Consider the following 12607-nt stretch of genomic DNA (forward strand, 5'->3'; position numbering starts at 1 on the left):
GAATCTATAGATGGCTGTGGATAATATATACATTTTAACAATATTAACTTTTCTAAGCCATGAATATGAGATATCTATTTACTTGTGTCTTCTTCAATTTATTTCATCAATGTCTTACAGTTTCTGGTGTATAAATCTTTCACCTCCTTAGTTGAATTTATTTCTAAGTATTTTATTGTTTTTGATGCTATTATAAATAGAATTGTTTTCTTTATTTCTCTTTCAAATAGTTTATTATTAGTGAATAGAACTATAACTGGTTTTGTATGTTGAATTTTTCACCCTGAAACTTTACTGAATTTGTTTATTAGGTCTAACAGGTTTTTTGGTGGAGTCTCTAGGATTGTGTATATACAAGATCACTAACGTATATGTTAGAATAAATGTTCTGTGTTCTCCAGAGTTCTGATAACATTTTAATATAGACTTAAACTTTTTTTATATATTTATATGTGGGAAAATGACAAATTTACAATGTTATGATATTCAACTATGAATATAATGTTTTCCCAATTATTCTGATCTTGATTCTCTTTATCAGAATTGGAATACAGGATTTGAAAAATAGCACCTAAATTACCAAAAAAAAAAATTCTTAACATATTATCCAAAGTGCTTTGTACATGTCTGAAAATTTAAAGAACTCTTTATCCCCAAGAGATAGTGGTGTCTGGAACTATTAATAAGTTAGGATGACCATCCCCTAGTCAGTTAAGCGAAACTGAGGCTATGAGAGAATACATGCTCTTTGAAGCTAATGTCACAGAGGAAAATCTTATCATCTGATATTATGCCCTCTTTTCTATTATTGTCAGACAGAATCATGGGCTTCATATATCAGGAATCTGGTCTGACTCAGGTGAATATCATGCAAGTGGGAAACTGGAGACTGTTCTAAAAACTTGTTTTTTCTAACTATATATGTGGTTCACCTGCAGAAAGCAGGTATACATAACTCTGGAAATAAATTTGCAAGAGAACCTGATTCCTACAAAGAAAGAATAAATGTCATTAACTGATTGAGAGAAGGAGAAAAGGAACATTAAAAATGGGAACCCCTCTCTGATGAAAACCTGTTTGTTCTTTGGCTAATTTTGGGAAAAAAGAACTAACTTTCTGAAATGTTCAGAATCCCAGAATTTATCCAATTTGTTATATTGGGTTGTGGGAAGAAATACATTCTTCCCTCCCTTATTCTCTCAACCCAGGTATTCCTCGTCCCAGTATCATAAGCCATGCTAGTACTTCCCTCTAAGGTTTTCTTTTTTTTTTTTTTTAGAAATAATTTTTTTAAAGATTTTATTTATTTATTCATGAGAGATACAGAGAGAGAGAGAGAGAGAGAGAGAGAGGCAAAGACCCAGGCAGAGGGAGAAGCAGGCTCCATGCAGGGAGCCTGACGTGGGACTCGATCCCAGGTCTCCAGGATCACACCCTAGGCTGTAGGCTGCACTAAACCACTGAGCCACCAGGGCTGCCCCCCTCTAAGGTTTTCTGACAGTCATTTATAGCACTGGAGGACATATCAACTGTGTCCTGCACCTACCATATTTTCATTACTTTGCTAAAGATCTTTATTCCATTTGGAAAACCCTCTACTCCACCTTCTATCAATTAGGTGAACTCCATTCATCAAGGCTGAAATTAAAATATTATCTCCTCTCTATAGCTTTCTTTTATCTTTTCATCCTTATAGACAGAATAAATTGATCCTTCATTTCAGCTCCCACAATCTTTTTTATGTTTCCCTAATTATTATATATGTCTCACTTATCTCACTGAATTTTAGTTTATTATTTTAATTTGTTAATATATATAAAGTTCTTAAAATGGCGCTGGGTATGTGGTATGCATCATATAAGCATTGCCTATCATAATAGCATTATTAATATCATCATTACTCTTTGTGTATATGTCTCGTCTATCAGCACTTGGCATTTCTCAAGGGCAAGAATAATGCCTGTTTTATTTTTACTTCCCCAGTGCCTGGTATAGTATATAGCATACAGTAGAAACTCAAATTTTTATTGAATTAAGTTCCTTCAGGACAGTGGGGACTGCCATGTCTAAAACTGAAGCATGATTCTGACTTTGAACTTTCCAAGTCTATTAATCTTAAACTAAATATTTGGCTGTTCTGCTCCTCAACTGCTGTAATCATTTAGGTGCTATAACCACTACTAGTGAAATCATCCAAAATAATTGAGGTACACCCAATCTATGGTACAAGGAAGACATGCCAAACACCCTATCAGAACTCCTATTCAATGAGAAAAGAAATCATTTATTTTCTATTGGTTCATTGCTAGGATGTCTGAACAATCTTTGCCACTGAATTGCAATAAAGTTTGGTGACTTTATTTCCAGTAAGTAAATAGTTGTATATTCATGATTACTTCATCTTTTCTCCCAAATCAATTGTGTTTGAGGCATGATAGGAGAAATGAATCACATGTACCAAACTAATATCCACAATTACTTTTTTTTTAATTTGGGAAGAATTTAATCTCTCCCCAGTACTCATCATGTTTATGACCTAAGATGTCAATATATCATGCTTTTTCAACTGAGTCAATTTTCTGCTGAAATGAATGTATTGCCCTTCTTTCTCAATTCAATTCTGTGGAGCTAGTCTTGATAAGTTATTCTGGGAGAAAAAAAAATATGTGTTAGACATTTCTCATCTAGACAACCAAATCATAGATACATTATAAACAAGATCCACCTTCCCAACCAAAAAATATAGTCTTAACACCCACACAAATGGCAAAGCATGCATATCTTGACACTTGTCAATGAAGTTACACATATTCATATACACCCACACACACACACACAAATCTGAATTACTCCCTAAGTGTGTGTGTCATGCAGGGAGAGGAGCTATGGAGGGTACAAGTCAGCAAAATCAAGTCATCTTTACCTGAATTAACCTCAGAAACACACTTTCCCATACTGCTTGTCTTCCTATTGCATGTCTAGAGACTGGCATCCCTTGGTTCCAGGCTACACATTTCCCAGCAAGCCACCTATTCACGTGGTGAATACTAGGGATGCCTAGGACACAAGGGAAGAGAGAGCCTTGATCCTTTCAGTCCTAGATCTTCTAATGCAGTGGCCATACTGTTCTCAATGAGAACTTCCTTGGCCCATGACCCTTCTAGGATTTCATCTTTCTAGAAAAGGAAGCTACTCAGGAAATTTCATCATCATTTCAATCTATACCAGCCTCTCTTATTGCCCAAGAAATTATTAAAATCTGCAAAGAAATATCCCTAACACATGGGCATTAGAAATTAGTTGGGGGCAAAAAAGCTAAAAAGCTAAAAGATATGTTGAATTGATTCTAGGATTTCTCTGGAGCAGATAGGTTTTACCAAATTTCTTGGGTTCCATCTTCACTGCATAATATCACCTTGTCCATTCAAGTTAAACTGAAGCTGCACAGATAAGAGGAAGTGAGAGAGGGAGAGGAAGAGAACTGATATACATATAAGTATAGATAGTAACAGATGCTATTTCTGAATAACTGGATTGAAGCCATTATATTAGATTTGAAGTTATGATTATGGAATGAAGTCCTAAAATTGATGTAAGATTCTACATACTGTGGTCATGGGAAGATGAACAAAAAGAAATGGACTATGAGAGATGAGGCATGAGCAGAACAGACTGGAGGTTTAGGGAACCATGTAGGGAGGTAACCATTCACTTTACTTCTGCAAAGAATCTGACAGCATTCTAGTTTCCTTATCACTGACATAAGTAGACAATGCCCTTGGAATGGACAATGGCATGTCCAGAATGGGCATTTGCAACACAGAGTGGCAAATTCTCCTCAAACAGCTTTGCATATACAGTCAGTCGAGGGTATGGAAGTAAATACTAGTGATCAGAACAATTCCATTTACAATTGCATCAAAAGTAAAATAAAATGAGTAACACTCTCTGGTCCCCTCCCTCTTCAGGGGCTTTTTACTGTAACTTTACTATCCTCAATAAACTTTGTTTTGGGGTGCCTGGGTGGCTCAGTTGGTTAAGCATCTGCCTTCAGCTCAAGTCATGATCCCAGAGTCCTGGGATTGATTCCTGCATCAGACTCCCTGCTCAGTGGGGCACCTGCTTCTCCTTCTCCTTCTCCCTCTCCCTCTGCTGCTCTCTCTGCTTGTGCTCTCTTGCTCTCTTTCTCTATCAAAGAAATAAATAAAATCTTTTTAAATATTTAAAAAAATACAAATAAAGTAAGATAAAATAAAATACTTAGGAATAATCTAACCTAGGAAACAAAAGACTTGAAGACAGAATCCTTTAAAACATTGCTGAAAAAAACTAAAGAAGTCACAAATAAATAGAAAGACATCCTAAGTTAAGGAATTGGATGACATGATATTGTTAAGATGTCCATACTACTCAAAGCAATCTACAGATTCAGTGCAATCCGTGTCAAAGTCACAATGGCATTTTTTTTGTTGCAGAAATTTAAAAAATTAAATTCATATGGAATCTCAAGAGATTCCATATAGCCAAAACAGTTTTGAAAAGAACGAAGTCATTGGCTCACATTTCCTAATTTCAAAATATATTACAAAGCTCTAGTAATCAGAACATAGTAGTGCCATAAAGACTAACAAGCTGATGGAATAGAATAGAGAGCCCCAAAATAAACCCTTGAATACATGGTCAAATGATGTGTGATGAGGATAGCAAGACCATTAAATAGAGAAAGGATAGTCTTTCACCAAATGGTGCTAGGAAAACTGGATATCCAAATATGAAAAATATGAAATTGGAAGCACATTTTAAACGAATATCACAGTTGATTCAAATAGTTTAAAGACATAAAATGAAGACTAAAACTGTAAAGCTTCTAGAAAAAAAGCCATAGGAAAACATTTCATGACAATGGACTTTGTAACAATTTTTGCATATGATACCAGAAGCACAGGCAACAAAAGCAATAATAGATAAATGTAACTATATCAAACTTTAAAACTTTGTGTTCCAAAGGACATGATAAATAGAGTGAAAAGGAAAGGTAGGAAATGAGAGAAAATATTTAAAAATCATATATCTGATAAATGGCTAATATTTAGAATAAATAAAGAACACTTAAAACTCAACAACAAAAAAACTCAACAAAAAAATCAAATAATCAAAATGGTCAAAGGACTTACATAATTCTTCAAAGATAGTATACAAATAGCCAACAAGAATATAAAAAGAAAAAAAAGAATATAAAAAGATGTTTAACATCACAAATCATTAGAGAAATGCAAATTTAAAAGCTGATGAGAAATCACCTTACATCTGTCATGTCAAGATGGCTATTATCGAAAGAAAGAGAAGCAGGGCAGGGGAGGTAGGAGAGGAAAGGGAGAGGAGAGGAAAGGAAAGGAAAGGAGAGGAAAGGAAAGGAGAGGAGAGGAGAGGAGAGGAGAGGAGAGGAGAGGAGAGGAGAGGAGAGGAGAGGAGAGGAGAGGAGAGGAGAGGAAAGGAAAGGAAAGGAAAGGAGAAAGGGAAAGGGAAAGGGAAAGGGAAAGGGAAAGGGTTAGGGAAAGGGAAAGGGAAAGGGAAAGGGAAAGGGAAAGGAGAGGAAAGGAAAGGAGGAGGAAAGGAAAGGAAAAATAAGTGCTGGTGAAAATGTGGGGAATTTGGAATGTTTATGATTATACTTAACATTACTGAACTTTATCCTTAAAAATGTAAAGTTAAGCTTTATGTAATGTGGTTTTTACCACAATAAAAAGAAAAAAAAACACTAAGAGTCCCTACATTTGATGAAGCAGTTTTATCTGTATATGGCACATATCTTGGGGGTTCATAAATATGTCTGGGGAAATACTTTATGGACTAAGTTAATGCCAAGAAAGCTTTCAACAGTCATTTTGATTTAGGAATGGATATAAATACAGGTTTACATTAATTATAAATTATTGTAATTATAAAATATATTATAAATTGTGTAATATATATTATGTATATATGATATAAATATAAATCTGAGCCCATTTTGTCATCACATGATAAGATCAGGAGACATTTATGCTACACATAAATTTTGGCATCCTGTGGTAGTTTTTATTCATAATAATGACAGAAGACATCCTTTTCCACATTGTACAGGTATCTTAATAGATTTGGCCAGCTCTAAACATTGCAAATGTGTCCCCAAATATTGCTATTACCTTGGGTATTAGAGCCCTATATCACATGATGTCATTATTTGATAAATTGTCATAACTTCTCAACACTAAGGAAACAACTCATGATTTCAGAATAGACACGTAAATTATTCCTGATTGTAATTAATAATGTGATAGACTCAAAAAGGAGATAATTCATGAACTAGACTTGAAGTAGTGTCTTCGGAATTCTTTGGCACTAAAAGCAGATCTATCCTATCTTGGGATCCCTGGGTGGCGCAGCGGTTTGGCGCCTGCCTTTGGCCCAGGGCGCGATCCTGGAGACCCGGGATCGAATCCCACATCAGGCTCCCGGTGCATGGAGCCTGTTTCTCCCTCTGCCTGTGTCTCTGCCTCTCTCTCTCTCTCTGTAACTATCATAAATAAAAAAAAAAATAAATAAATAAAATAAAATAAAATTCTATCCTATCTTAATCCATCACAGCTGAGGGATAATATGTCATGGGATTGTTAGCAAGACCTAAATAATTCAAAAAGGCAAATCTCTTGGGATATAATGGAAGAATTAAATTGAACTTTATTTTAAAGCAAGCTATAAAATCTGCTTTCGAATCTGCCAAGGTGGATGACAAATCCATTTAAAACTTAGCAATCAATCCAGTAGCTTTTAGAGCTAACAAGTTGATATAAGTCCCACAGCCATCCACCACCACCACCACCCACCACCACCCTGACACCACCACCCTGCCAAAAAAATATCCTATTTACTGTTGGGTTGAAAGATGTGTTAGAATGAGAGAATTAGACTCAGAGAGACAGAAGAGGTTGCTTATTTAATGACATGGGATATTAAGGGTGAACTAAATCCACTGGCCAGAGGTCAGTTCAGTGAGCTCATATCAGCAGCACGTTTAAAAAAGAATAATAATGTTTTAAATTTCCAGTTATCTGGTTGTTCCACTCTAGTGTGTTTCTATGGTTTGATCCTTCTGATTTCACTTAGCTCTCAGTATCTAAGATAAACTCCAATTTTTTTCCTTCCAAGTTTTTATTTAAATTCCAGTTAGTTAACATATTATAATAATTTAGTAACATAACACTTCCATTCAACACCTGGTTCTCAACACAAGTGCATCTCATCCTTAATCCCTATCACGTGTTTAATCCATCACCCCACCCCTCTGTTAACCATCAGTCTGTTGTCTGTAGATAAGAGTGTGTTTCTCCAGCCACCAGGGTGGTTCAGTCAGTTAGGTAGCCAACTCTTGACTTTAACTCAGGTGGTAATCTCAGGGTTGTAAGATCAAGGCCCCTGTCTCTCTCTCTCTCTCTCATAAATAAATAAATAAATAAATCTCTTTAAAAAAAAGAGAGAGAGACTGTTTCTTGGTTTTCTTCTCTTTTTCCCCCATATTCATTTGTTGTCAGATAAACACTTCTGATTGTGAACTTCCTTGCTTACTACTGACACTCTGAGAAATAGATTTTATTAAATAAGAATTTATAATCCTTCTATAAAAAATGCTGAGCTATCCATGTGCAGAGTATCTGTTCCTAAGATACCAATAGGTACACTAGTGGTTCTAATATAGGATAAAAGTAGTTGGAAATAAAGTGAAAAGAAAGAACGGGGCAGAAGAGAAAGATAGATAAGATGATGAGATGAGATGAGATGAGATGAGATGAGATGAGATGAGATGAGATAAGGGGTTTTATTTAGTCATGCTGGAAGTTAGAGTGTAAAATAACCTTTACAAATGGAGATAATATCTCTAGAAACTAGAGATATACAAATAGAAATTGAGAAAGAAGTTGGAACCAAAAGTCTTGATTTGGAAATCCTTAGCATAAGGGCTCATTGAAGCCCTCGGAATGGATAAGATTTCCTTTCCAAAGGTGAGAGAATAGAAAAAAAAAAAAAAAAAAGAATCAAAGGGTATCAATTGTGCTTTGAGGAATGCAGAAATAGAGGCGAAGGAAAGGGGTAGGGTGATGTCGTTGAAACTGATGAAGTAGACAGTGTTTCTCATGACTTGAGAAGGGTCTACATCCACTTGCAAAGTTTTAAGGGCCAAGGAATCATCATATATTGGCACCATCCCTCCGGAAGATTCAGGAATGGAGTCCCAGGATATCCAAGGTCAGAAATTAATAAAGTATGAGAAAAAAATATCTTTATCCAAGACAAGAACCAAACTGGATCAGAAAAAACAATGTTAAAAATAGGAAAAGGGAATGTTCTCCTTGGGAAAGGAGAGCACATCTGAGTCTAAATCAAGTCACAGGGTAGGGTCAAATGAGAAGTAAAAAACATGCTTAGAACAAAATTAGAAATGCTGGGCAGATTGAGGTTATGATTTCACTGGAACCAAACATTATTTGGAGGGCTTCAGTGATGCTCCATGTTTCAGGACTACCAGTCCTTTGTGTGAACACAGTTCTGAGGGCTTCACAGTACACCATAAACAGTAGTTAAGAGCACTTAACTATTCAGTTCAAGCCCTGGACCTGTCACTTACATCCCTGTGGCTTTGGAATAATAACATATTTCCTCTGAGACTCAGTTTCCTGATCTATAGGATGAGGATGATTATATGTATGCATCATAGAAGTATAATAAGAATTTAATAAGATAATATATAGGAAGCACTTAGCAGTTTCTAGGAAATTAGTGAACGCTCCATCAAGCTATAAAACAGCCTAAGCCTTTCTTATTATATTTCTCCACACTGAGGACCAAAATCCTCTTAAGTCAGTTTGGAAGAAGCTATTGTAAATAAAGCTCTGTAATGTGCTGAGCCATAACTTTCATTTCCAATACTCATGAAGTAGGACACATATAATACTGAATCCTCAGTTGGGGAAGACAACATATTTTGCCATGGTATACCTATCTTTTGTTCTGGCAGGCCAATCCTTTATAATAGGAAATGTAGTGATAAATAGAGCACTAAATAAACTTATAAATTTTCATAATGATGTCATTACTACCCTCCAGAAAGCTTGGGAGCCAGTATGAAAATCAAATCTGCCATGGCTAATCATAAATTCCCAGGAGAAAAAAATAAGTACCTCTGGGTCCCTGGATGTTTATTTGGATACCATTTGCTTATATATCAATTTTTCCAAAGGATATGAGGAAAAATAACCTTTACAAATGAAAAACCTGAGGCTTCAATGAAATACATTATCTTCCCAAAGACACACAGGATAGTGGGTATTTATAATGCTTTCTAGAGACCCAGAACATTTTGAACACCTTGCTATCTTTGGAAAATCTTCTAAGACAAATCTCATATCAAGGTAAAATCTTAAAAAAATCACTACCTCAAACTTCTTAGAAGATAGATAACACATGGACATGTGTTCTGGATCCCATGTGAGACTAAGATTCAGAAATGAGAAACTTAATAATGTTTAATGTGGGAGAAATCCATATTGTTTTTCTGCAGGTGACAGAAAAGATGTCCAGATTTAGCATTGGGAATAATAACAAAGCCAAGTTACTTGTGCCTGTCATGGGAGCTGAGGATACTGCCAGTGGTGCTACTGAGGTATGGTTTTGGACATGATTCCTGAGAATTTACCTTCAGTCCTGTTTCTCCTGTCAGGCCAATGATTCTATAAGCTTCCCAATAACCTTTTAACACATTTTTTTCATTTTTTAAAATTTAAATATAGTTGATACACAATGTTATATTAGTTTCAGGTATGCAACAACTACACATTATACTATGCTCACCACAATGTAGCTACTATCTATTACCATGCAATTCTACCATAATGCCATAATTCTACTATATTCCTTCTGAATCTTTTATTCCCATGACTTTTTCATTTCATAACTGGAGGCCTACATATCCCACTTTCCTTCACCCATTTTGCTCATTCCCCACTTTCCTCCCCTCTGGTAACCATCAGTTTGTTCTCTGTATTTATGGGTTTGATTTTGCTTTTTGTTTGTTTGTTTACTTTGTCTTATAGATTCTGCCTGTAGGTAAAATCTTATAGTATTTGTCTTTCTCTGTCTGACTTATTCCACTGGGACAACAATCTCTTTTTCTGCTTAGTCAGCCATAGCCAGCTTCTGGTGCATGCTTCTAAAAAACCTGATTGAGTCCATATTTGGACCTATAAAAGTTATGTTATTTTCAACATAGGATGTAACCTCAGTGATAACTCTCAGTTCACCAGAATATACTATTCCCCTACAATTCCAAATAAAATAAGAATTTATTATAATCACTTTGTGTTGTAAAGGCTATCCTAGGTTGTGAATGAATTGTGCCAAAGTAGCTAACCAGTTTTGCCCAAAAAGCAGCCAAATCACCAAGAAAAAAAATCAGTCAAAGTAGATTCATTTGTTCCACAATATTTTTTTCCTGATTGATTTTTTTCTTTTTTCAACTAACTGTAGCACTAATATTATAGCCTTCTTTAAAATATTTATTTATTTATTTATTTATTTATTTATTTATTTAAGAGGAAGACAGTGAGCATGAGTGGGAGGGAGAAGCAGAGGAAGAGAGAGAGAGAGAGACAAGCAGACTCTCCACTAAACAGAGAGCCCAATTTGGGGCTCAATCCCAGAGCCCCAGGATCATGACCTAAGCTGAAGGCAGATGCTTAACCAACTGAGCAATCCATGTGCCCAAAACAACATAACTTAAAAATTATTTCCCAATATGTTAAAATAGATAGAGTTATGGACAATAACCTTTTTCTTGAGAAAAGGAAATTGAACACATACTTTCCTTCTGGATCTCTAGGAAAAATAAACAGCATCTAAATGATACTATTTGAAAATACTGAGAAATTTCACTCTAGGCACTCTATTACTATCTCCTTTTTTTAAAAAATATATATTATTACTATCTCCTTAAACTCCCCAGAACTTTTCTCCTAAGGAAAAAAAAAAAACCACATGATAGTTTTTAAGACTGTTCAGAAATTTTGTAACATAACATCATCATGGGAAGGATGACCAGGACACTTTGTCTGGATGCCCCAACCCTAGCTATTCTCTTCACCATAGTGGATCCATTCCCTCAGTTTAGCATTATCTTGGTGTCATCTTCCAACATTTCCTGGACCTTAAATGGCTATATTTCTTTGCCTCCCAGGCCAGGGCCTCCAGATTTACCAACACCCAACTTGTCTTGGACCCCACACCAATGCCATTCTCTGCACACAAGGCCACTCTGAGAATGACCTTTTTCTCTTACCATAAGAGGTCTTAAGACTTCCCAGAAAACCTCAGTGTCTTTCAAACATTTTTTATTTTTCTTTAGACATCATCTAAAATTCAAAACAGATCAAGTACCAACATGGAACAAAGTACTGTTTTATCTTCAAACTACATACTATTCCCACTTATATACATATACCCCACTAAGGATCATTAGGCAACCAAAGAAGAATGGGGACACCTGGTCCTAGGTTCAATACTCCTCTAACTGGATGGTAACTTAGGGGAAGTCTCTTTACTTCTCTGGACTCTGTTTACTCAGTTGCAAAATAATGACATTAAACTATGGTCTAAAGTTTTGTTTCTATAGTATATAATTTACTATAAGATGATGCAGTTTGTTCATATTTACCTCAATCTCAATCCAAGATAAATGATGATATTCATTTCAGAAAAAGTATAGGTATCAATTCTACATATTCACAGGTAAGCAGTTTAAGGTAATCTTGATTTCTAGGATTTCATCCCATAATCCTATAGCGTGAAGAAGCAAGAACTGAAGGCCACCATTTTTGGATTCCAGACTTCCTGATCTTTGCCAATGCCTTGGTCACAAACAGGCATAACTAGATATCTGCCCTAAGTTTTCCAGAGGCAAAACAAACTATTTCACAATTATTCCAAGTGAAACTTCTCTGTGAACACATATGGGATTATAGACAGCACAGAAAATAATGACATTCACTCCTCACATTGATCCAGCTGCTGGAGCAGAAGGAATCAATATGCATTACTACAATGATTTCCTGAATTTTCCATTCAAAGAAATCAGTTTCCTTTTTTTTAAGATTTTTTATTTATTTATTCATGAAAGAGAGAGAGAGAGAGAGAGAGAGGCAGAGACACAGGCAGAGGGAGAAGCAGGCTCCATGCAGGGAGCCTGACATGGGACTCAATCCCGGGTCTCCAGGATCAGCCCTGGGCTGAAGGCGGCGCTAAACCACTGAGCCACCCAGGATGCCCAGGAAATCAGTTTCTTTTAAGGCTGAGGAACCACATATCTACCACTCTTCAAAAGAAGTTTGAGGACTGAGGAGAATATTTAAGCCCCCCAAAAAGTCAATGTTGTGGAAACTAGATGGTAAAAAAAAGTCTTAAAAGTAAGGCCACCAAATTATTTGAAAGTTTCAAGTGCCTATTTTTTCTACCATGGCACACTCCTTAAGTGAAAGCAGTGATCTCTAGATAGAACAGCATCACAGCATTGTATGGTCTC

The 12607-nt window shown here is 35.8% G+C and overlaps 1 long non-coding RNA gene across 1 annotated transcript; it reads right to left on the minus strand.

Annotated features, from left to right (window-relative positions):
* Window positions 1-2212: 2212 nt before the first annotated feature.
* Window positions 2213-4094, minus strand: LOC144303669 (uncharacterized). The gene is made up of 3 exons (XR_013370655.1): window positions 3609-4094; window positions 2924-3057; window positions 2213-2647 (listed from the first exon to the last, which is right to left on the minus strand). It is a non-coding gene; the product is annotated as an uncharacterized LOC144303669 (long non-coding RNA).
* Window positions 4095-12607: the final 8513 nt, after the last annotated feature.

This window comes from Canis aureus, chromosome 32, assembly GCF_053574225.1.
Source record: "Canis aureus isolate CA01 chromosome 32, VMU_Caureus_v.1.0, whole genome shotgun sequence".
Taxonomy (NCBI): Eukaryota; Metazoa; Chordata; class Mammalia; order Carnivora; family Canidae; genus Canis; species Canis aureus.